Source organism: Heterodontus francisci, chromosome 8, assembly GCF_036365525.1.
Source record: "Heterodontus francisci isolate sHetFra1 chromosome 8, sHetFra1.hap1, whole genome shotgun sequence".
NCBI classification, from domain to species: domain Eukaryota; kingdom Metazoa; phylum Chordata; class Chondrichthyes; order Heterodontiformes; family Heterodontidae; genus Heterodontus; species Heterodontus francisci.
Window position 1 is genome coordinate 13,766,254 of NC_090378.1, and position 26,255 is coordinate 13,792,508.

At 43.5% G+C, this 26,255-nt stretch overlaps 1 protein-coding gene across 3 annotated transcripts in view; it reads right to left on the bottom strand.

Moving 5' to 3' along the window:
• Positions 1-18,355, bottom strand: part of adgrl2a (adhesion G protein-coupled receptor L2a) — an 877,972-nt gene extending 859,617 nt beyond the window's left edge. For 2 of the 3 annotated variants that reach the window (XM_068036644.1, XM_068036649.1), the window contains exon 1: positions 18,272-18,355. The gene's annotated coding sequence lies outside the window, so the exon portion shown is untranslated. The remainder of the gene's footprint in view (positions 1-18,271) is intronic. The other variant, XM_068036640.1, reaches the window with a different exon arrangement.
• Between the last annotated feature and the right edge of the window lie 7,900 nt (positions 18,356-26,255).

The following is a 26,255-nucleotide window of genomic DNA, read 5'->3' on the forward strand; positions in this document are numbered from 1 at the left end:
AAAGAGAGAATTTTTTTTTCCTCATCTCTGTCTTAAATGGGCGACCCCTTATTTTTAAACAGTGACCTCTAGTTCTAGATTCTCCCACAAGGGGAAACGTCCTTTCCACATCCACCCTGTCATGACCCCTCTGGATCTTATATGTTTCAATCAAGTCGCCTCTTACTCTTCTAAATTCCAGCTGATACAAGCCTAGCCTGTCCAATCTTTTCTCGTAAGACAGCCCATCCATTCCAGGTATTACTCCAGTAAACCTTCTCTGTACTGCCTCCAACGCATTTACATCCTTCCTTAAATAAGGAGACCAGTACTGTACACAGTACTCCAGATGTGGTCTCATCAATGCCCTGTATAGCTGAAGCATAGCCTCCCTACTTTTGTATTCAATTCCTCTCACAATAAATGATAACATTCTATTCGCTTTCCTAATTACGTGCTGTACCTGCAGACTAACCTTTTGTGATTCATGCAGTAGGACACCCAGATCCCTCTGCATCTCAGAGTCCTGCAATCTCTCACCATTTAGATAATATGCTTCTTTTTATTCTTCCTGCCAAAGTGGACATTTTCACATTTTCCCACATTATACTCCATTTGCCAGGTCTTTGCCCACTCATTGAACCTATCTATATCCCTTTGTAGCCCCCTTATGTCCTCTTCACAAGTTACTTTCCTACCTATCAGCAAATTTAGCAACCAAACCTTCGGTCCCTTCATCTAAGTCACTTATATAAATTGTAAAAAGTTGAGGCCCCAGCACAGATCCCTGTGGCACACCACTCATTACATCTTGCCAACCAGAAATGACCCATTTATGCCTACTCTCTGTTTCCTGTTAGCTAGCCAACCTTCTATCCCAGCCAATATGTTACCCCCTACACCATGAGCTTTTATTTTCTGCAATAACCTTTGATGTGGCACCTTATCAAATGCCTTCTGGAAATCTAAGTACAATACATCCACTGGTTCCCCTTTATCTACAGCACATGTAACTTCCTCAAAGAATGCCAATAAATTGGTTAAACATGATTTCCCTTTCACAAAACCATGTGACTCTGCCTCATTACCTTGAATTTTTCTAAGTGCCCTTTAATAATAGCTTCTAACATTTTCCGTAAGACAGATGTTAAGCTAACTGGCCTGTAGTTTCCTGCTTTCTGTCTCCCTTTCTTTTTGAATAAAGGAGTTACATTCAGTATTTTCCAATCTAATGGAACCTTCCCCGAATCTAGGGAATTTTGGAAAATTAAAACTAACTCATCAACCATCTCACTTCTTCTTCTTTTGGGCCTCCTTATCTCGAGAGACAATGGATACGCGCCTGGAGGTGGTCAGTGGTTTGTGAAGCTGCTGCCTTCCGTGTTGTTTTAGTCGCTGTGAGGCAACTATGGAGTGACCTCTCCATGCCACTTCTTTTAACACCCGAGGATGAAGTCCATCAGGACCCGGGGATTTGGCAGCTCGCAGCTCCAATAATTTGTTCATTACCACTTTCCTGGTGATTGTAATTTGAGTTCCTCCCTCCCTTCCATTTCCTGATTTACAGCTAATACTGGGATGTTACTTGTATCCTCAATAGTGAAGCCCGATGCAAAATACCTGTTCAATTCATCTGCCATCTCCTTATTATCCATTATTAATTCCCCAGACTTACTTTCTATAAGACCAATGCTCACTTTGTTAACTCTTTTCTTTTTTAAATATCTATAGAAACTCTTACTATCTGTCTTTATATTTCTAGCTAGTTTCTCTCTTACTCTAATTTTACCTTCCTTTAGTTTCTCTCTTACTCTAATTTTACCTTCCTTATCAATCTTTTAGTCTTTCTGTGCGTTTTTTTATATTCTGTCCAATCTTCTGACCTGCCTCCCATCTTTGCGCAATTATATGCTTTTTCTTTACGTTTGATACTATCTTTACTGTTTTAGTTAACCACGGATGGCGGGGCCCACCCTTGGCATTTTTCTTTCTCGTTGAAATGTATCTATTCTTTGTATTCTGAAATATCCCCTTAAATGTCTGCCACTGCACCTCTATGACATATCCCTTAACATAATTTGCCAGTTCACTTTGGCTAGCTCTGCTTTCATGCCCTCATAATTGCCCTTACTTAAGTTTAAAATACTAGTCTTGGACCCGCTCTTCTCTCCCTCAAACAGAATGTAAAATTCAACCATATTATGATCGCTGCTACCTAGGGGCGCCTTAACTATGAGGTCATTAATTAAGCCTATCTCATTGTGCAATACCATGTCTAGTACAGCCTGCTCTCTTTTGTGATGTAAGGATTAGAATAAAAGGTGCACATAGATAGACCTTTTTGAGTGAATCAGTCATCTCTGAACCTTTACGTCAATCCCAGAAAAACTGTAGCCACAGAGTTTGGCCCTTACCAATCCAATTACAATTAACTACAATTGGAACCTGTTTTCCAGAATCATGGTTGCATTACATGTGAGATAACAAGGTGTATTTAAAACAAAAATAGGATGTAGCATTGCTGGTAGACTGACATTTGCTGCCCATTCATATTTGCCCTTGAGAAAATGCTGGTGGGTCAGTTTCTCCAAATCTCTGATCTATCTATCGCTCTCTGACAGATCTTACTCGCTGTCAGGATGATAGGCACGAGTGCCTGTTCATCGGATGCAGCGAGATTTTCGGAATTGTCTCCAGGGACAGATTCTTCTGGAAAGCGTTTAAAGATAATCACCTGTACTCTTAAAGCACTTTTCTACTGGAGGGTAAGGTCGGGAGACCAGGACTGGTGCCAAAACCCATGACCTACCTCTGCTATTTTCCAGGGTTTTCTTAATCAAAGTGCTGCATATACCAATGAAACAAAAAGAGAAAGGTTTGCACTTACACAAACGTATTATCATATTCCAGAAACATCTCAAAGTGTTCACATGCAATGAATGATTTTGAAATGCAGTGAAAGAAAGAAGACTTGCATTTATATAGCCCCTTCATGACCTCAAGACTTTCCAAAGCACTTTACAGTCTATTAAATATTTTCAAAATGTAGCTACTTGTGATACAGTGAAGTCAAATTGCACACAGGAAGCTCCCACAGACAATAACATAATTATGACCGATAATCTTTTTTTAGTGGTGATGTTGGTTGAGGGATACATGTTGGCTGGAACACTGGGTAGAACTCCCCTGCTCTTCTTTGAAATAGTGCCATGGGATCTCTTACATTCACCTGAGAGGGCAGACAGGCTTCGGTTTAATGTCTCATCCAAAAGACTGCACATCCAACAGTGTAGCACTCCTGCAGTACCACATTGATGGGCCAGCCTAGATTCCTAGAATTACAGCGCAGCAAGAGGCCATTCGGCCCATCATGCCCGTGCTGGATCTTTGAAAGGGCAGTCGTGCTTAGTCCCACACCCCCACTTTTTGTCCGTAACTCTGAAAGTTTCTCCTCCTCAACTACCTGTCTAACTCATCTTCAAAATTATTTATGGAATCAGCTTCCGCCAACTTTACTGGTAGAACTTTGCAGAACTCGAAAACTGAGTAAAAAAAAAATCTCCTTATCTCCTCCCTAGACCTTTTGCCAATGATTTTAAATCTATGCCCTCTGGTTATTGACCTGGTCACCAGAGGGAATAACAACAACAACTTACATTTATATATCATCTTTAACGTAATAAAATGTCCCAAAGCGCTTCACAGGAGCATTATAAAACAAAGTATGGCACTAAGCCATGAAAGGAGATATTAGACCAGATGACCAAAACTTGGTCAAAGTGGTAGGTTTTAAGGAGTGTCTTAAAGGAGGAACGTGAGGTAGAAAGGCAGAGAGGTGTAGGGATGGTATTCTAGAGCTTGGGGCCTAGGCAACTGAAGAAGTAGCTACCAATGGTGGAACGATTAAAATCAGGGATGCACAAGATGCCAGAATCAGAGGAGCGCCGATATCTTGGAGCGTTGTTTGGCTGGAGGGGATTACAGAGATAGGAAGGGATGAGGCCATGGATGGATTTGAAAACAAGGATGAGAATCTTAAAATCAAGATGCTATTTCATCAGGGGCCAATGTAGGTCAGCGAGCACAGGGGTGATAGGAGAACGGTGTGAGCTAAGACATGGGCAGCTGAGTTTTGGATGGCCTCAAGTTTAAGGAGAGTAGAATATGAGAGACCAGTGAGGAGTGCATTGGAATAGTCAAGTCTAGAGGTAACGAAGGCATGAATGAGTGTTTCAGCAGAAAATGTGCTGAGATAGGGGTGATGTTACGGAGGTGGAAATAGGCAGTCTTCGTGATGGTGCAAATATGATGTCGGAAGTTCACCTCTGGGTCAAATGTGACACCAAGGTTACAAACGAACTGGCTTAATCTCAGACTGTTGCAGGTAGAGGGATGGAGTTGGTAGGTAAGGAGCAGTTTGGAGTGGGGTCCAAAAACAAAGGCTTCAGTCTTCCCAATATTTAATTGGAGGATATTTCTGCTCTTCCGGTACTGGATGTCGGATAAGTAGTCTGATAAGTTAGCAGCAGGAGGGAAGGAGTTGAAAGAGGTGGTGGTGAAATAGAGTTGAGTGTCATCAGCATACATGTGAAAACTAATGCTATGTTTTCGGATGATTTCACCAAGGGACAGCGTGTAGATGAGAAATAGGAATAGCTTTTCTCTAACTTCACTATCAAAACCTCTCATTATCTTGAAACCCTCTTAACCTTCTTTGTGCCAGATTAAATGCACAAGTCTCTCGGATGGGGCTTGAACTCAACTTTCTGATTCAGAGGCAGGAGTGCTACCACTGAGCTGTGGCTGGCACTACTGTTACGTAGACAAGTTTGGCAACACTTTTTCACACTGCAGGAACTTCCATATAGCCAGATGAATGAATGACCTGTTGATTTGCATTTGTTGGGACTGGTTGAGTGAGGAATGTTGGCTAAGACACTGGAGAACTCAGAGGCTGGAATTTTATGTTGGGCTGGAGGCCTCGTCCACCAGCCAGAAAGTCGGTGGCGAGCCAGCCTCCACAGGCTGTGGGAGCCACGCTAGGATATTACATGACCCGGACCCTTAATTGGACTCGGGCGGGACTTCCGCTCCTCTGAGGCAGGAAGTCCCACCTCCAATTGCTGCTGGCCAATCAGCGGGCTGGCAGCTCGCTGTCCCAGAAGCGCCACTGGGAGTGGTGGCCACTGCTGGGACTGCAGCCAGCCAGAAGAGCAAGAGGGACGCTGGCCCCGGAATGAAGGTAAGTGTGTGGGGCCTTGCAGGGGACAATTGGCCAGGCCCCAGTGAGGCAAAGGGTGTCGGTTGGGCAGGGGGCAATGTAATGCAGTGGAAGCGGCTTATGCTGTGGGGGTGGGGGGGCCCTTAGTGGTGCACAGGGTGCCCAATCTGGTGGGGCACCCCTCCTGCCCGCAAGGAGGCCGCCAGGTTTTACTGAACACTCTCCTGAGGTCTTGAGCTGCCCGCCCGCCACTGGTAAAATACCAGCGGAGGCAGAAGGAGGCCCTTAAGTAGCAGTTAATTGGCCATTTAAGGGCCTTAATTGGCCTGGAGCGGGCAGGCTATTTCTCACCGCTGTCGCCGTTCATAAAATTGCAGCAGGGACTGAAAGGCGACGGGAAAACGACCCCCCCCCCCCCCACCTGCCCCCAACCTCCCACTCAATTTAACAACCGCCCCCAGCTCCAGTCTGCTGCTGTGGGGGGCATAAAATTCTGCCCAGTGTTCCTCTTTGTTTAAGTGCTGTACGATTCTTAATATCCAACTGAATAGGCAGACATGGCCTCAGTTTAACATCGGAACTAAAAGTTAGCACCTCACTATTCAGTGTTTTCTTAGCTTTCGACTGGAGTTTGAATTAGATTATGGCTGCAACTCCGAGTGGGGATCCTACCCACAACTCACTGACAGAGAGGCAGGAATGAAATCAACTGACACAAGCTGACAATTACTCAATGCATTAAAGAGCTACCAGGGAGAGCCTCATATTTTGTTTTGCCATTAACAGTGTTTTTGGGATGCAGAAAGAGTTGGATGCCAGCTGCTGTCTTAGGGGCAGAGTTCACCTCCTTTACATTGACAACGTGATGTGATAGCAGTGGCCCCACACACCTGCTGCCAATGACAGGTTATCAATACAAGAACTTCTGCAGACGATTGGAAAGATCATAGTCCTTATTCTCTGGTGAGCTTGATATATTTGAAATGGCAGCTTGTGTTTCCTAAGGGAAGGGCAGATTGGTATATACTTTTACAAGGCTGTTGTACAACTTTACCTTCTGGCACATCATACCAACAGAATGAAGTAAATTAATCACATGTACACAAGTGAATGATGGAACAACTGCGCCCTTCCTCAACACTTGTGTGTTAACTTTACCAGTTGACTGATGAATGCAAAATTTTCCAATATTGCATTGAAAGGAATCTGGGATGGGGAGGTTGGATAATGCCACTACTCAATAATTGTAGGCAATTTATGATTTCATAATAATGAACAACAAAGCTCTTCTTTTTGGCAGGGCTGGAAGTGGTGGGGGCGGGGGAGGGGGACTTTGCCAAAATACCATTATCTTGACGTTTTAATTTTGACAAGGCACCTTCATGCATCAGAACAATAGATACCAACACGATCGCTATCATTTTCAAGATACTTATGGAGTGCAATCAGTTTAAAACACCTGGCAAAATCAAAACAGACTCTTCAGCCAAAAACGCAGGGAAGGAGGAAAGGTGTTTTCAATTCATCAAGCTAAATTCTTCCAATAGTTAGCATGGTGATGGAGTTTGTTCCATTGGATTTAAATCATTGTTCTCGAGTTGTCTACAAGGGCTGTATTGTCAAGCAAGAGTGTTTCACAAGACAAACAGTTCAATTGGATTACTCCAACTCCTGCATGTTCTCTGTGGAAATCCACAGCCCATCTGTGACAATGTAATTAGCAACACTCGAGCTGGCCCAGTATTTGTTAGCAATATGCACATAGTGGAGCGATAAGGGACAGATGTCCCCTCAGTGCCTTACTTAAAATGAACATGTAAAAATGCTTTGGCACACAAGTCCATATAATCCAATCACCCAACAGTAGCCAAATATCATTTGAGTGGTACTGGAAAGCTTATTAGGTTGTACTTATAATGGTGGTCCCAAATGAACGCTCATTAACCTGATTTGGGGAAGTTCCCTTTTGTTGAATTCTTTCATGGGATGTGGGTATATCTGGCAATGGTCAGCACTTATTGCCCATCCCTAATTGCCCTGAGAAAGTAGTAGTGAGCCGCCTTCTTGAACCGCTGCAGTCCATGTGGTGTAGGTACACCCAGAGTGCTGTTAGAGAGGGAGTTCCAGGATTTCAGGAAGCCCACCCCAGGCCAATTAAGGCCCTTAAATGGCCAATTAACTGCTACTTAAGGGCCTCCTCCTGCCTCCGCTGGTATATTACCGGCAGCGGGCGGGCAGCTCAGGACCTCAGGAGGCCGTTCAGTAAAAACTGACGGCCTCCTTGAGGGCTGGGGGGGGGGGGTGCCCCACCCGATTGGGCACCCTGTGCCCCACAAAGGGCCCCCCACCCCCACAGCCTCAGTCGCTTCCACTGCATTACATTCCCCCCGCCCAACCGGCACCGCAGCCTCACAGCTCCAGGGACCCGGGTTCAATTCTGGGTACTGCCTGTGTGGAGTTTGCAAGTTCTCCCTGTGACTGCGTGGGTTTCCTCCAGGTGCTCTGGTTTCCTCCCACATGCCAAAGACTTGTGGGTTGATAGGTAAATTGGCCATTGTAAAGAAATTGCCCCTAGTGTAGGTAGGTGGTAGGAGAATTGAGGGAAGGTAGGGAATTGAGAGGGAAAAATGGGATTAATATAGGATTAGTATAAATGGGTGGTTGATGATTGGCACAGACTCAGTGGGCCGAAGGGCCTGTTTCAGTGCTGTATGACTCTATTTAGATCCAGCAACAGTAAAGGAATGGTGATATAACTTCCAAGTCATGATGTTGTGTGACTTGGAGGGAAACTTGCAGGTGGTGGTGTTCCCTAACGTCTACTGCCCTTGTTCTTTAGGTGGTAGAGGTCACAGGTTTGGAAGGTGCTGTTGAAGGAGCCTTGGCAAGTTTCTGCAGTGCATCTTGCATGTGGTATACACTGCTGCCACTGTGCACTGGTGGTGAAGGGAGTGAATGTTTAAGGTGGTGGATAGGGTGCCATTCAAGGGGGCTGCTTTGTTCTGGATGGTGTTGAGCTTCTTGAGTGTTGTTGGAGCTGCACCCATGCAGGCAAGTGGAGAGTTTTCCATCACACTCCTGACTTGTGTCTTGTAGATGGTGGACAGGCTTTGGGAGTCAGGAGGTGAGTTACTGCAGAATTCCTAGCCTCTGACCTATGATGCACTATAAAGGAAAACATAATACTGCCTGTCCTAACCAACTATTACCTCCAGCATATAATCAATGTCTACCTTACAAATGATTTTGCATTGCAACTGAAGGGCGACCGCCCATTGCCACTTGATTGTTCGTTAGTATGGATGACCCAACTAAGGTTATTCTCTTTAGAGCAGAGAAGAACAAAAGGATAGGAAGTGTTTAAAATCGTGAAGAATTCAGTTAGAATAAAATAAAGAGACACTGATGTCAATGGCTGAAGGGTCGATAATCAAAGGGCACAGATATAAGGTGATTGACAAAAGAATCAGAGGCAACATGAGGAAAAGTCTTTTTTTTTTTACGCAATAACTGGTTTGGATTTGGAATGCAATACCTGATAATGTGGTGGAAACATATTCAGTAGTACTTTTCAAAAGAAAATTGGATAAATACTTAAAGAAGGAAAATTGCAGGAATATGGTAAAAGAGCAGGGATAATGGGACTAACTGGATTACTGTTCAAAAGAGCTGGCACAGACTTCATGGGCCAAATTGTTCTATGACTATGAGTCCCTTTGTTAATCTCATTCTCCTGCTTACCCCCATACTCCTTAATTTTTTTTTTAGCAACTCCCTTTGAAAATAATTTATGGCCTTTGTTTCAATAATAGTTTGTGGTGGATACTTCCACATTATAACTACCTTCTGTGTAATGTTTCCCTTTCTTCATGGTTATTTTAAGGTTATACCTCATGTTACCATCTCACGAACCAGTGAAAAGGACCTCTCACTAATTACCTCATCATAACCCTTCATTACCTTAAAGACCTCTATCAGCTCAAAGTCACTCTCCAGAAGGGTAACCCTAGTAACATCCTAGTAAGTTTACACTGAAACTTTTCTGTAGCTTTTATCTCCTTCCTATAATGGGGTGTCGAAACTCCATACATTTCTACTGTGGCCCTACTAAAAAAAGTAATTATCTTATCCACAATGCTGGCACCTTTAATGATGCATGAATCTGCACATCAAGGTCCCTCCACCTAAAGTCATATCTATTCTCACTGTCCCCATGATTGACAAACCAGCCTGGCTCATTGAAGGGGCTTGGAAAGGATAAACTTGTCACTACGATTCTTCTCACTGAGCTCCACATAGCCCAGCAATTCAATACCGAAACTCAGGATGGGTGGCCCTGGTCAGACAAATTAGCACTCTGTGCTGTTGATCTATATAGTTTCCTGCTGGTACAACTCCAGAAAGCACCTCTGAACACAGCCCAAAGCCTTTCTTGGCTCTTGCTAAGCTCTGTTTAAAGTTCTCCCTGCCTCTGCCTTCCCTACAGTGAGAGTGTTCCGTAATCATAAACTCTCAAGTGGATTCCTCAGTGCTTTGGAAAGTCTAAAGCAAAGTGCCAGCTTTCCATTTATGTTTGCACCTGTTTGACCAAAAAACCCCATTAACCTCAAAAGGAAGTAGCCTTCAATGGTGGTTTATAATGGTTACTTGCAGACAATATAATCCTGTGACTTGACGCAGGTCAAGATCATTAAGATTTATTTTTGGTAAATCATTGCTCCTCATTTTCTCTATGATCTCTATTCAAAGAGGAATAAATGACTTTCATTACATTCCTTCTATTTACAGTTAATTAATGTATTACTTTCTTGGTAGAATTGGCTGGCTGGACCATTTCACAATTGTTATTTGGAGCTGGTTTGTCAATACAATTTTTTATTATGAATGCTAAGTAGATTAAGTATCAAATGAATTATGGAAATCTATTTTTCAGCAAGTTCAGTTAGCACTAAACTGAATGCTGAGCCCCTTTATGATATTAGCCAAACATGTTAATGCTATATTTTAATATTCTGATGCATACTGGAGCACAGCAGACTACCATTTAACAATAGAGGGGCTTACATTTAGCAGGTGAATGAAAATGATAAGGTGTGGCTAGAAGGGTTTTTTAATGCAAAGGGTAATTGAGACATGATATGCTTTGAAGCAATGACACTTACAAAAATTAAGTGAAATGAAATAAGCACTTAAATAAGAAAACTATTAAGAGTGGATCGAACGAGAATGAGTGGGTAGAACAGGGTTGGGACCTGTTGTGCTGACAGCCAATACATAGGCACACGTGTAGATGGTCACTTTGCAAGATGCACCAGAAGATGCACAGTACGATGGCACTATACCCCAGCAGGGGTCAGTGCTTTCATGGGTAGGAAGGGACAGAGATGACGGAAGGGAAGAAAATTGGTGGATAAAAGGGGAGGGGGAAGAGAGAATTTCAATGGGGGTCCAAGCTTCTAATGTTGTCCATTAACTGTATCAATTATCAGACAATGACAGTGTATACAGAACAGACCTGGAGAGCATCAGTTGTACGACATCTACAATCAAATAGCCTGCAAACATTTACCTGTTAAGACATGCATGGCAATGATGGATATTCAAACAAGATAATGGAAGGTGGCTGCTGCCCATGAAACCACAACCCAGCAACAAAAGCACCTTCAGAAGACAGAGAAGAAAACAGAGAAAAAGCAAAATACTGCAGACATTGGAAATTTGAAACAATAACAAAAACTGATGGAAATACTCAGCAGGTCAGGCAGGATCTGTGGAGAGAGAAACAGAGTTAACGGTTCAGGTCGACGGCCTATCGTCAGAACTCAAGTTAAAACCTACCTCTTCGACCAAGCTATTGGGAACTGTCCCAAAGTCACCTTGTGTGGCTTGGTATCAAATTTATTTGGTAGCACTTCTTTGAAGTGTCCTGGAATGTTTGACTACATTAAAAACACCAGGCTGGATTTTACCAGCCCTCTAGGGAAGGGCTGGGAGGCGGGGGTGGTGAGGTATAAAATGGCAAGGAAAGGTTGGGGATGGAGTTCCTGTTGCCTTCCCAATGCCATGGAATCTTACCAGGGGCAGGGAAGGTCGAGGACAGCCTTGCCCCCCAGAGGCCACTTAAGGGCCTGTTCCCGCCATTGCTGGTATTTTACCAGTGGTGAGGGATCCCTCAGCCACATGGGGAGACCACTTGGTGAACCCTGATGGCCCTCCTGATTGAGCACCCTGTGACCCACAAAGGGCACCCCCCCCCCCCCCCCCCCCGCTGAAAGACACCCCCTGCCCTCACTAATGACCACACGCCCTTGCCGGGGCTTGCATGAGTGGCCGCAATGAGCCCAATCTCACTCTCCTCTCTTCTGGAGTCTCCTCCATGACTGCTGCTCCGGGCCTCCTGCAGTACCTCCTGGTAGCGCTGCTGGGACTGTTGAGCTGCCGGACCTCTGATTGGCCAGCAGCTCTGGAGGCAGGATCTTGTCCCTTAAAGAGGACGGCATCCGACGGCGGGCAGTTAATTGCCTTCCTGCCGTTGAATTCAGCCAGGGGTCTGATAAATGGTCAAGGCTGGGTCACCCCTGCCTTCTGGCTTGTTGCTGGGACCCCCACCGCCGAAGTAAAATCCAGCTCACAATATAAATGCAAGTTGTTGTTGTTAATTGTTATCAATGAGAGATTATGTTGAGAGCCAACATTTACTTTCTTCTTGCCCTTACGCAAGTTATCGTTTCAGTTAGTCCTGTAATTTAGGCCAAGAACAAACATTGGCAATGAAACGAAGGACTCTGTTGTCACTGCTATCGAGACACTCACCATCTGGAAACTTCAATCAGGAATGCGCTGCCCTTAATTTTTCAAGTGCACCACCATTGGCATGGGCCATCAGCGGCAGCATACACTCAAACTACCCCTCAAGGCCTGCAACCCCCTTCCCATGTCCGCAATTAATCTTCGCATTGCAAGCATTGTTGAAGCAGGAAATATTTGCACTGCTGTTCCTAATCTTCAGGGAAAATCAGGTCAATTTAAACACTGATCCAGAAAAGTGCCTCATTCATGTTATACGCACTGTGACAGGGAAGGGGGGAGAGTTGTAATGGATTAATTGTAGAGAAAACTGGAAGAATTGTGAGTATAATCAAAACACCCAAGCTGGGCTAGTGAGCGCATCGGCAGCAACTGCTACAACTTGGACAACAATGGATTGTTACATCCAAAATCTCGCCCACCTACCCATTCCCCCAACCCCTGCAAAAATACATGCAGCAAAGTGGCGTCAAATTATCAAAAGCTAATTGGTGCAAGTCTGAATATTCCAGGAGGACACAAATGAGTGAAAATACACAAAGGTTTCTGGTATCTGCTCCCCAACTGTGAAATGTTGGCAGACCACTCGCAATCCTTCATTGCAGCCCCAGGGTTAAACAAAGCTCAGCGAGACCAATTTGACAGCTCCTGCATTCCACAAGTTACGGCAGCTTTGAAAATTAGGTCTAATGTCCCAAAGGTACAATACCATTTGTCTCCTTTTTCTTTTCAAATGCTCCTTCACTTCATGGCTCCCAGTGCTTCCTCCTGTCACTAAACTTCGAACGTCAGCTGGGAGGCCTGTTTGATTATGGGTTGCAGATGTCTCTCCAATGATGTCACCATTCTGAACTTTTCCTTTCATTTCCCCATCCCCCTAATTTTCTCCCCATGTCTCCTGAAGGCACTTACTCTCGCCAGGATACGACTTCACTTTGGCTGGTTGTCTACTGACGCCTTGATGGCAAGTGCTGGCAGGTTTTTTAAAATGTTGATGTTGTGATACTGCTGCTCTCTATGCTCAGATTGCTTCATAATTGATAGAGAGGAGTTAGTAGGTGGTGGGAGAAGCAAAATGAGGTTCTGGGCCACCCTCTTCTACTGAGTGATGGTGCTGGGGTCTGGTACCTTGCACAAGTATCTATTATTTTTGCATATTCTGTACCTTACCCATGCACTGAGCCTAGAGAGCGAGCCTTTACAATATACTCAATCCTGTCTCTTTAATTCACCCGTTCAGACCATGATAAGCTTCCTATCTCCTAATGGACTGCAATGGGGGCAGCATCAGGACCTCTTACCGGCAATATAGCTTCTGTATCAGTTAACCTATTATGAACCAGGCAAAAATAAACTGAACACGTGCTAGTCACTTTGAATGCAGTGTAGAAACAAATTGAATGGTATTCATATAATTTAACAATATAGGAGGTTATTCAGCCCATTGCTCCTGTGCCAACTCCCTGAAACAGCTATCTAATGGGCCCCATTTCCCTGCCTTTTCCCCAATCCCTTTGTAATTTTTCTTCAAATATTTATTGTCTTCACCTTTAAAAGGTGAACTACTATGGAGTTAGCTTCCATTATTCCTTCCATTTCCCAACAACCCTTGTGTAAATCTCCTCACCTTTCCCTTTGGTGGTGATTGTAAGTTTCAGCCTTCCTGTTACTGATTCACTGACTAGTGGAAATGGTTTCTTCTCATCTGTATTTACCTTATTAAAATCACATCAATTTCAAATACCTCATCAGTTGTTTTCCTCAGAAAACGGAGGATGAAGGGATCAGTCTCTGTTTCTGTGGTCTCTCCTGAGTAGTGCAGTTTGTTGGCACACTGTTCACAGTCGAGAGCTGGATTGGAAACCTAGCACAGACTGAGGGGAAGGACTAATGCACCCATTCACAAGCACACTCATAGCTTAAGGATATCTGATGTGAAGAGTGGAAAAATCCTTGTAGTGAAGTCTTGGCTGAGTTTGGATTTGAGGCATGTTGTTTGGAGTTGCATAGAAAGAGATTTCCTCTGCATCTAGCTGCACCTGATCACAGCAATTTCAGCACAAAAGTAGCCCATCCAATCCTAACTTCCCATTGGAGCTATTCATTGCAAGACCAATCTCTTTCATCCTTTAATACTTTTCTTCTCTAACCATTCATTATATTCCCTGTTAAGCATTATGATTGACTTAGTTTCAATAGTCACTTGTGGTAACGTATTCCATAATTTAAACACTTCACATGAAAACATTTCTTTCAACCACCCCATTAATGCTTTTACTAAAGGTTTTTGTTAGCCTTTTGTTAGCAACTCACCAATGAAAATAATGATTCATTATTTACCCTCTCAAAATTTTTGAAGTCTTCCATTAAATCGCCCCTTAACCTTCTCTCCAGCTGTTGCTTTTAAGTCTTTTCATCACAACTGCAGATAGGAATTTCATGAAGCACACTTATGTCAAAATTTAGGTTGGTTTCTGCATTGATTAGAACCAAATTTCCTGCAGAAACCATTTGCCTACGATGGAACATAAAACACGTTCTACAGGGTAAGTGCGAACAAAACATTTTGGGTACAAGGAGACTTGATTGCGAAAAAGAAAAAAATTGCAGCATTACTGGGAAAGTGAGGGGGAGTCGGACCAGCTGAGTTACTCTTGCAGAGAGCCAGCATGGCCACCACTGACCGAATGGCCTCCTTCTGTGCTGTAGTCATTCTATGATTCTAGTAGCTCCAATGCTGATCACCCTACCTACACCTTGATAAGAGATATTTATTTATTCCTACACTTTCTGCTTTCTATCCTTCAGTTAACTGTATCCTTGGTCTCACTGCTCTTAATCTCCCCAAGTCAAGACTTTTTGAAAGACTATATCCTTTGCATTCCCTTTGTCCATAGGCTTGTCAATTTGCTTGAAGAATTCAATTAAATTAAAAAAGCGTGATCTGCTCTTTACATGCTTATTACCTGCAATTAGCTTATATCCATCCAGATGATAGCACTTACTTTGATCTCCAGTAGTTTGCCTTCGTCTAATGTGAGGCTAACTGGTCTATGACTATTTGGTCTTTTCCCTGTGATGATCTAATATATGTTGTCAGTATGAGGCCTCATGGGTGGTGCATAGCCTCGTAAAAATTTCTCCTCTAGTGCTCTAAATGGGGAATAAAGTGAAATCATTAAAATCAAGTTTGGCACTGCTGACTTTTGGAAGGCCAATAAAAGGGTTAGGTTTAACTCAGCATTTATTTGTCTACAATGACTCATCAATAGTCGCACATGGGCGCTTAATAATCCAATGGTTTTGCTGCCAAGGAAGTATAAAACTGCCTTTACTATGTTCTTTAACCTCAGAAGAACCATCTCCTGCCATTCCAACTAGAACACTGCAGGATGGACTTGAAACCTGCCCCGCCTCTGCCCCACACCTTCCAAATGTCCTACCTGCCCAGGAGCCGTCGTGGGATTCCTTGGCTAATTTTAGCAGCTGGGCCTCATTCCAGCATCCAACTACCAACCCAAAACTGGCAGAATGGAAAGGAGCTTTAGTTTGGTCAAAAATCACAGCTGGCACCAAGGTGGGGATGGGGAGTGAGAGCCTGGGCAGCACAGGTCACGACTTTCCTTCAGGTTCCCTGCTCAGTAAGCTGTTAAAATGCCATCCGGTACTTATGGATGTCATAGGATCCTGATTAGCATATAGTTATGAGGCTGCCACTTGAGTCGAGAGATAAAAGGGCCCTGTTCAGATGCTGGTAGGTGGGAACTTAGCGGGAATGGGACGGTAAGACTCTGTGTGACTATTTTCACTACAGGCCTGCCCTATTCCAATTGGGTGTATTAAAATTTTCCCTCCCCCAATTTTTATTAATGCCCTATACCAGCCACCCAAATGGACCCTTGAAGGAGATTGGCAGATTTGTGTTCTGAACCCATATCCATAAGAATCTTACTACATACAGAACACTTGCAATTGGAAAGGAGAAAGGAGGACAGGAAATAGTCTGAATGGATGAGACGATTTTCATCCATTTGCAGATGCCAAAGGACATTGCACTAACTCACTGTGGAGCACATAGCGACTCAGGGAATACCTTCAACTGAAGTGTCTTCAGCAATGTCCAATGTCGCAGCTACACAGGCACATTTGGAAGTATTAGAAATGGCAAGAGTCAAGGATTCAATTCATTTTGGCAATTTAACCATTTTATAGATGGGATTTTGAACATAACATTGATGTTGAGCTCATGGTGGACTCCATGGTTACTACCGCATTGGATACTAATGGAGTTTACACATGAGCATCATTCCCTGGGAAGGCTTTTTTTGTTGAAAATAACATAGTTCTTTAAAGATATGGGCTGTGCTTTTGTACATTTCCAAAATCTTTTTTTGGAACACAAAACACTTGAAAGAAGAGAAAAATCACTGGCAGATTTTTATGTGGTGGAAATCATGTACGTTTGGAACATGGGAACAGGAGTGGGCCATTCAGCTCCTCAAACCTGTTCTGCTATTCAATGAGATCATGCATGACTGATCTGTACCTCAACTCCATTTACCTGCCTTGGCTCCATATCCCTTGATACCCTTACCCAAAGTCTATCGATCCCCAGTCTTGAAAATATCAAAAGTCTCAGCAGCCAGAGACTTTGGTGCTCGAGAGTTCCAATGCCCTTGCTGTGAAAATGTGCTTCCTGCAAAGATAGTTAGTATTCAACATGTTGTATTCTGCTTGTTCTCAATTTAATGCCTTATATTAAAAGCAGATAAAATGACTGGCGAGATCTTCACATCAAGTTCGGACTTTGATCCAATTGTGCATGAGGAGCCCGACACATGCCTTCCATTACAATGTATTTATTTTTGAAAACTTGTAAAAGGTTAACTCGTGGTTCAATTATTTTTAGTCCAATAAATTTCAGACTAAGCACTTTTCCAACCCTGCCCAGACAAGGTCAACTTCTACCAACCTTATGAATCTCCTTGATCATAGTCAGTCAGATGACAATACTTCAACCTTGCACTCCTGCATACCGCAAGTAAGTGTTGCCACTGATTTTGTTTTTAAAAAGGAAGCTTCTCTCCACACCACTCAACTGCAAGTATTGCCATTCCCAAGTATGAAACCCCTATTATTATGCACTTAGGTAGCTACTTAAAGTCAATTAGTGGAAACATATATCATTTAGTTAAGGTTGAAACTTTAAATCATATTTTTGATATTCTGCAATTATTTCACTGGAATAGTTTATTAGTTTGTAGATCAGCACTGTAGATTGTTCTCACCTCAGAGTCAAAAGGATTGCTTTCGGGCTCCATTCCAGATAGTGCCAATAAGCGGCGATTGGAATGCCAGCTACGAATATTGGATTAACATCCAAGAGTGCTTGAGTCCGATGAGTGTGGCTGCCAAACCCACCACACTCTATTCCAATTGTAAGCTAAGTGTGGCTCTTATCCTTGTTTGCAGATCACCTGGGTGAAGGGGCTCCGAACATAAAAAGCCTTGAGGTGGTAACAGGAAAGCACCACGGCTATTCTTCTCTAGTAAGTGGCTGAAGAACCTCAAGTGGGAGATTTGAGTCAGGATCTTCCCTCGGGCAGAAGGCAACAAACTGACTATACATTGCCAACAATGTGGTAGAGCTTCCGTAGCAATCTCCCAACATCCCACCATAACCTCGGCAAAATATTCATGAAAACCCCAGAGAAATGGTGTAAATGGTAACTTGCGACATACCTCTGGGTTTCTGAGAAGTTACAGAGAGAGATTGGAAGAAGCACTATGGAAGTGTTACCATTAGTGACTTAAATCACAATTTAGGGGTTAAAGAGAGAGCAGGGTTGGTCTATGCATGAGACACGGTACTGAATATTAGTCTGAGAGGGCATTCATCTAATTCTGTCATGGTCCTTCTCTCCTCTTCATTCTGGGCTTTCTAATGGCACTCACCTCTCCTTCCATCAGGCTTGTGGTGCAGCCAGTGTGGATTAAAATAAAAATGTCTGCCTGTCCGTTAACAGAGGATGGACCTTATGTGCAGGTCAAATTTCATTCCCCGCCCCCAGATTTTTAGTATAGAAAGTAGGGGTGTTGTTTGATGTGAATACATGCAGTATTTACAATGATTTACATTCATAATGCAAAGACATAACACTCAAATTTCCACAAATGTAGAACAAACAAAAGTATAAAAACTGCTTATGGTTTTCCATGTGTTAGAAACAAATTAGCGACACGTTCTTCAATCTTGTCACTTACCTGTACTACTGCATTATTTGCACTTGCAAGACACTGTTTTGCAGAATGTCGTTTCAGCTGTCTTCATTCAGAATGGAGTCTGGTCTTTCAAAAGCTATGCTTGAAGTAGCCTGCCATAGAAACAGCAGTAATGAATAACTAAGACAATTAGGACAGTCCCTGACCAGATTCCGGTCATGACCCCAGTTTAGCTGCGGGAATTAATGTGCAGTTACCAGCAATTCCAAAACAACATTAAGAGTTCCTCCAATTTTTGCTTTTCCCCTCATCCACTTCCATAGCTTAATTATTCCCATTCAGCAAACTGATCTTTTTCCCATTTGGCGTGTTGTCTGCAGATTCAAGGCAGCAGTTTTCAATGCAGCCTCCAATTGGATGAAGTTTGCAAACAATGTTAATGTGTTTCACCCAACCATATGCTAAAGGCCAATTTGGGGCTTTGCCTTTGACCTGTTACTCTGCTTGCTGGCTCTTCCATCAGTGTAATGAGGGATTCATTCGATCATGTTTAAATGGCTTGCACTGTCTACACTGTCCCTGCGGATAAACTCCTCAGGTTCCACAGACTAATAAATTTGATAAACTAAAGGCAATCTGATTAACTTCAGCATTCAAGATTCCAATGGTGAGCTGAAACTGATGAAAGGTTTTCTCTCAAAAAAAAAAGGTTCAGTTGAGATTAACTGGCATAAGGAGCCTGCGTCTTTCTCTTTGCTGTCTACTGGCTTTTGTGTGTTTATCACATTTCAGCTGAGCTGATGTAAGCAGACAGCAGCCATGCAGTTCCAACTCCATTGGTGACAGCTATGGCCGGGGACTTGGGAGTTATAAAGAAAATTTAGTGAGTTGCCCTAGCTAACAAATGGCTCAATGGTGGCTCATGTTCTTTACCAGCCAATCACCAGTAAACAGACAACACTCATTCCTCTCTCTTGAGGCACCTCCTCACATCCCCATCTGAACAAGCAACACTAACATCAACCCTCATCTTATTGCCATCTCACACCCATTCCTCACAGTCGCCCTCCACAAATGTTGTCATTCCCTCCTTTCCACACAATCCATTTCTCACAACTCTCTGCTTTCTCTCTTTGCAATAAGAGAGCGCAGAACTCTCGGGAGAGACAGAGAACTAGGCGTGGCCCTCCTGTGATTGCCACCCTGACCTCTGCAGAAGCGGAGGCCCTGTGACCCCCAGCAACCTGGCGGAATGATGGAAAGTTAGGAATCTCCCAGAAACCTGATGAAAGAATTAGAAATCACAAAGCCATGTCAATCACTAATATTGATATAATATTATACATATCTCTTCTTCACAAAACTGTCTTTCAAGGCACCATTAAATGCCACATATAGGGGAGGGCACCAATAAATCGAAGAATTGGGGGAGATCACCAATAAATTGGAGAATTAGGAGAATATAAAACAAATATTTTTTTAAAAACGCTTTAATATCTAGACTTCACGTGTGGGTTAACTGCTTCTTTACAGCTGTTACTGGTAATATTGTGAAAGAACAACTTAAAATACTGATTGACACGTGGAATCTTAACAAAAACAAAATCACAGCTACAGCTGAGGTAATGTGACAATTACCCATCCAGTGATAGGATGAAACACTTCCAGGCGACTCATGAGAAAACACATTGTAAATTTTTAAAATCATTGCCCTTACAATATATCCCCAATACTCGCTACAGAGCAACATTATCCTTTCATTCTGAAATGAAGATTAGAAAATACTAGAAACACTCAGCAGATCAGGCAGCATGTGTAAACAGCAAAACAGTGTTAACATTTCTGGTCGATGGCCTTTCATTCTAACTGAGCATTCACTCTTCTCTTCACCGGCCCATTGGCTAAATTCTTCACCAGTCCGCTCATTACATTCTTCATCGGAGTACACGCCACTCTTCAAGTGCATTCACTGGATGCTTCATTAGAGTGTTCACCACATGCTTCACTATGTGTATTCATCAATTCTTCATCTTCTGCGATGTTTCTCTTCCAAATGAGTAGTTCCTAAAAATGTATGTATAAACTTTCTAAATCACCTAGAAGCTATTGTATTTGCATTGTGTTGTTTTTGCAAGCAACTAATCTGTCCGAATTCTTCCAGCACTGGCAATATGGGCCGAATGGCCTCCTTCCATGTACTCAAGATGAGATTCTAACCTCATTTTCACACCATCACTAAGACCGCCTATTTCCACCTCCCAATTTTGCCCCTGTCTCAGCTCATCTGCTAATGAAACTCAATCATGCCTTTGTTACTCTTGAGAGGTCATTCAAAACTCTGCTTTCTTGTCTTAACTCATACCAAGTCCCATTCTCCTATCACACCTGTGCTTGCTGACCTACATTGGCTCCCGGTCAAGCAATGACTTGATTTTAAAATTGCCATCCTTGTTTTCAAATTCCTCCATGGCCTTGCCCCTCCATATCTCTGTAAACTCCTCCAGCCCCACAACCCTCCAAGATTTCTGCACTACTCTATTTCTGGCCTGTTGAGCACCCCCGATTTTAATCACTCCACCTTTGGTGGTAGCGTCTTCAGCTGCCTTGGTCCTAAGCTTTGGAATACCCTCCCTACACTTCTCCACCTCTCTACCTCACTTCCCTCTTTTGAGACACTCCTTAAAGCCTTATAACCTCTTACTTATCCTAACCCCCATGCACACATTCAAAAATTATCAGTTAACCGGTTTAAAAAAAATGGAGTTCTAAGGAATAAAATAAGTAGCTAGATTGTAAGTCCTGGCGGGTTACATTCCTGGTTGATGAGGTGTCCCAGAGTAGAATAATCAGATGCCACTGGAAATCTCCAGGCGAATTCGACGAAACAGTCTTTAATAGATAAACATTCAAAGTATTTCAGCTGCAACAGGCATCACACAGTTCTTTCAATAAGGAGCACGGCAATAGTCTATTTGGATTTTCAAACTGGCAGCCCTTCGGCAGAAACTTCACTGAGAATTCCAGCAAACTCAAACAGGCAATAGAGAGAGTTACTTCTGTAGCAGAGATTTCTTAGAGTTTCGAATTAAAAGAGAATTTACTGCCTCCAACAATGAAAATGTTCTTTCCAGGGTTTGTTGTTTCTTCTTAGACAAACACAATCCCAGCTCAATGTAGATTTTTCTGCTGAGATATAGACAGCTTCTTTTTAGTCAGCACACTTGGTTGGGCTCTGGATCAGCCAGTCCCTGTACACAGTCAAATTGAAACATTACAGCACATCTCCTGCTGTTGCCTAGGGAACAGGCTGGCTGTGGCACTGTTCACAAAGAATCTAAAAAACTTCTCTCTGTGCCTTAAAGGTACAGTCATAGAGTCATACAGCACTGAAACAGGCCCTTCAACCCACTGAGTCTGTGCCAACCATCAACCACCCATTTATACTAATCCTACATTAGTCCCAACCATTCTCCTACCAACACTGGGGGCAATTTACAATGGCCAATTTACCTATCAACCTGCAAGCCTTGGCTGTGGGAAGAAACTAGAGCACCCAGTGGAAACCCACGCAGTCACAGGGAGAACTGCAAACTCCACACAGGCAGTACCCAGAACCAAACCCAGGTCGCTGGAGCTGTGAAGCTTCAGTGCTAACCACTGCACCACTGTGCCATGTTTTTAGGCAGTGTCTTAAAGGTATACTGTTTTAAACAAAGGAGAAAGTTCCATGACAGTACCAGATAAAAGTTGACATTTTTGAAAGACTGCAAGTGCCAAAATATAACTGCAAAAAATGTATTCTTAAAAAGAGGACTGCTGGGCCATCGGAATAGACTTTGCTTGGGGGCACTGGGTAGCTCCCTTTAGCCAGAGTTGCTGTTCTCTGCCACATTCTGTGGCCCTCCCAAATCATGAATAGCCCAGCAGGCATCAACGTTAGAGGTTCACTGCCAGAACATCCCAATGCTTATATCAGGATGTTGGACCCATGGACTTTCAGACCCTTATTATCCAGGCTCGTTGAAGAAGGAGGGAGGCTCAGGCTAAGATCCTAGAGGGCAATCAGCACCAATGGAAACGTACCACAACACGAGTTACCACCTTCACGAAGGAGGAACATGGAGAAAATTCGAAGGTGAAGCTATGAGATTTGCTATTTGCTGTTCTCAGCTGGTAAATTCAGCAAATGGATTTAGGTTAATGGGAGTGAAGGTCACCAAACCTCTTGGGCTCATAATGTTGCTGCAGGAATTTCTTCCAAAATTCAGCACTACAGGGTCTGGGATTTGTGACAAGTGCAGCTGGCCTAAAACCAGGAATGTATCAAAATGAAGGTGCCAGATTCCCCACTGGCAAGAAGCAAGTGGAACAAGGGCACAAGGGAGAGGTGGCTGGAGCAGTTCCAAATGGTTTGGAAATCACTCCTGATCAATTGGAATTCAAGTTTGTATCCACAGTAAAAAAGAACAAAAATTTTGACGCCATCCTACTCCTAATGCATTTCAATGTAACGAGTGAAAGTCTTGCATTTATAGAATGCCTTTGACAAACTCAGGCTGTCCCAAAGCACCTTACAGACAACAAAGTGCTTTTGAGATGTCATCACTGTTGTATGTCGGAAACAGCAGCCAATTTGCACACAACATGAATGTGATAATGACCAGATAATCTGTTTTTAGTGATGCTGGCTGAGGGATAAATGGATACTGGGGAGAACTCTCCCGCTCTTCTGCGAAATGCTGTCATGGAATCTTTCACATGAACCTGAGAGAGCAGACGGGACCTTGGTTTGTCATCACATCTGAAAGACATCACTTCCAACAGTGCAGCACTCCACTAGATGTGTCAGCCTAGTTGTGTGCTCGAGTCTCTGGAGTGGGCCTCTAATCCACAACCTTCTTACTCCTAGGTGAGAGTGCTACCGAATGAGCCACAAGACTGACACCTGATGTGTTTCAGAGGTGAAAGGACAACAGCTGATACCATGCAATCAACCTTGTAATGAATTATTACACTTTAGGACAACTGTTGGCCTTGGTGGGCAGCAGTCTCCCTTGGAAACAGCAAGTCATGGCTTTAATCCCACTCATGATGCCAGTCCATGATCTAGACTGACATGAAATGAGGGCTTTGGTTGAGTTTTTTTAATATACTCTTTCATGGGATGTCGCCGTCACCGGCTAGGCCAGCATCCCAATTGCCCTTGATAACTGAGTGGCTTGCTAGGATGTTTCAGAGGGCAGTTAAGAGTCAACCACATTGCTGTGGATCCAGAGTCACATGTAGGCCAGACCAGGCAAGAACAGCAGATTTCCTTCCCTGAAGGACATTAGTGAGCCAGAATGGTTTTTTACGACAATCGACAATAGCTTCATGGCACCATTACTGTGGCTAGCTTTCAAGTCCAGATTTTTATTCATTAATCAAATTTATTTATTAATTGAATTTAAATTCCACCAAATTTGTGGTGGGATTTGAACCCATGTCCCCAAGATTTTAGCCTGGGCCTCTGGATTACTAGCTCAGTGACAGTACCACTACACAACTGACTCCCTGTCTTGCTTCCCTGTTGGAAGCATGGACCTGTCTGCTTGCTGAGCTGGATGTTAAAAATGTCCAGATATGATTTGAAGGAGGGAGCTTTCCTGGTCCACATTCTTCCTTTAACGTAAAATCATTTAAGCTGGTCATCTGCATGATTGCTGTTTTGAGGGATCATACAGTACGCCAAATGTCTGTTTACGTTAATAGTTGCCAAACCTCAAAGTAATGCACTGAATCTGAAGCAATTAATTTTTCTGAGAAATGGGATAAGGTGTTATTTAAATGAAAGTCTGCCTCCTGCACACTTATACTGGATGTTGCTGGAATTGATGACTGCCTTGACAGCATTAAGGCAGAAGTCAATTTGTTTTAATGATCCAGACTCTCAGTCAGCCACCAAGTGTAAAACTTGCAAGTTTAAACACTCCACAATTGCAAACAAATAAATAATGAGGAGCCCTAATATATTGTACAGAAGGGTGCTCAGCAGAGTTCTTGTTACAATGAGATTTCAGACTCTTAAAACCCCCAGCAGGTCCCGTCATTAAAGCTCAGCATTTGGTCAGAATGTCAAGGACAAGCAATCACACCAAAGCGCTTGGGTTCCAGGAGGACGTGAAACCCAATCCTGGAGGTGCTTCTTTTATTTTCCCCCCTACAGCTAGGCATGCATGGGTTACTTTTGCCATCTAAATGCTTCTTTCATAGCAGCCTTTTCCCTGCAGCGAGACATTTGATTTGTGGTAATTAATCCAACTCATCATCCACATCATGTCTGTCCCTACAGGCTAGGTTGAAGCCAGTGATCTAAGTCAGGTTCCAGGAAGACTGCCAAACTTTTGATTTTTTAAAAAATATGTCCTTTTCATCTTCAGTTCCAAAGGCTTGCCGTTATTTACAGTCTTTTGAGCTGCTTTCTATAGTTTGCCAATGTGATACCCGTTTGCTGTCATGTCCTTGCCCACCGGAGATCACCGCACATTCCAGCAAGCAGCTAGGAAAGAAAAGACTGAGGGGTGATCTGATAGAAGTCTTTAGGATCATGAAAGGGTAGGCATAGAGAAAATATTGTCACTTGTGGGGGAGGTGGGGAGAGACCAGAACTATGGGCTATAAATATAGAAGAGTCCCTAACAAACCAAAAGTGAATTCAAGAGATTCTTCTTTACCCAGACAGTGGTTAGAATATGAAACTCGCTACCACAAGAGTAGTTGAGGTGAATAGCATAGATGCATTTAAGGAGAAGCTAGATAAACGCAGATGTGAAAAAGGAGTAGAAGGATATGTTGATGGAGTTAGATGAAGAGGGTGGGAGGAGGCTCATGTGAACCTATTGGGCCAAGTGGCCTGTTTCTGTACTGTAAAAATTACGGAATGATATGTAATAACATGATAGAAGCGGAATTAAATTGTGGATTCCTTTTATCTTGACGGTTGAAGAAAAGAATGACCTCTATGAGGTGCCTTTCATAACCCTTTTTTTTTGTTTGTTCAGGGTTGTGGGCATCACTGGCTAGGCCAGCATTTATTGTCCATCCCTAATTGCCCTTGAGAAGGTGGAGGTGAGCTGCCTTCTTGAACTGCTGCAGTGCTTGGGGTGAAGGTACACCCACAGCGCTGTTAGGAAAGGAGTTCCAGGATCTTGACCCAGCGACAGTGAAGGAATGGCGATATAGTTTCAAGTCAGGATGGTGTGTGGCTTGGAGGGAACTTGCAGGTGGTGGTGTTCCCAGGCATCTGCTACCCTTCTACATCTAGATGGTAGAGGTTGCAGATTAGAAAGGTGCTGTCGAAGGAGCCTTGGTGAGTTGCTGCAGTGAATCTTGTAGATAGTACACACTGCTGCCACTGTGCGCCGGTGGTGGAGGGATTGAATGATGAAGGTGTTAGATGGGGTGCCAGTGAAGCGGGCTGCTTTGTCCTGGATGGTGTCGAGCTTCTTGAGTGTTGTTGGAGCTGCACCAATCCAGGCAGGTAGGCAGTTTTCCATTACATCCCGAACTTGTGCCTTGTAGATGGTGGACAGGCATTCGGGAGACAGGAGGTGAGTTACTCACCACAGAATTCCCAGCCTCTGGACTGCTCTTGTAGCTACAGCATTTTATGTGGCTGATCCAGTTCCGTTTCTGGTCAATGGTGACCCCCAGGATGGTGATAGAGGGGGATGCAGTGATAGTAATGCCATTGAATGTAAAGGGGAGATGGTTAGATTCTCTCTTGTTTGAAATAGTCATTGCCTGACACTTGTGTGGCGCAAATTTTACTTGCCACTTATCAGACCAAGCCTGCATGTTGTCCAGGTCTTGCGACATATAGACATGGGTTACTTCAGAATCTTAGGAGTCGCGAATGGTACCGAACATTGTGCAATCATCAGCGAACATCCCCACTTCTGACTTTATGATGGAGGGAAGGTCATTGATGATGCAATTGAAGATAGTTGGGCCTGGGACACTACCCTGAGGAAATCCTGCAGTGATG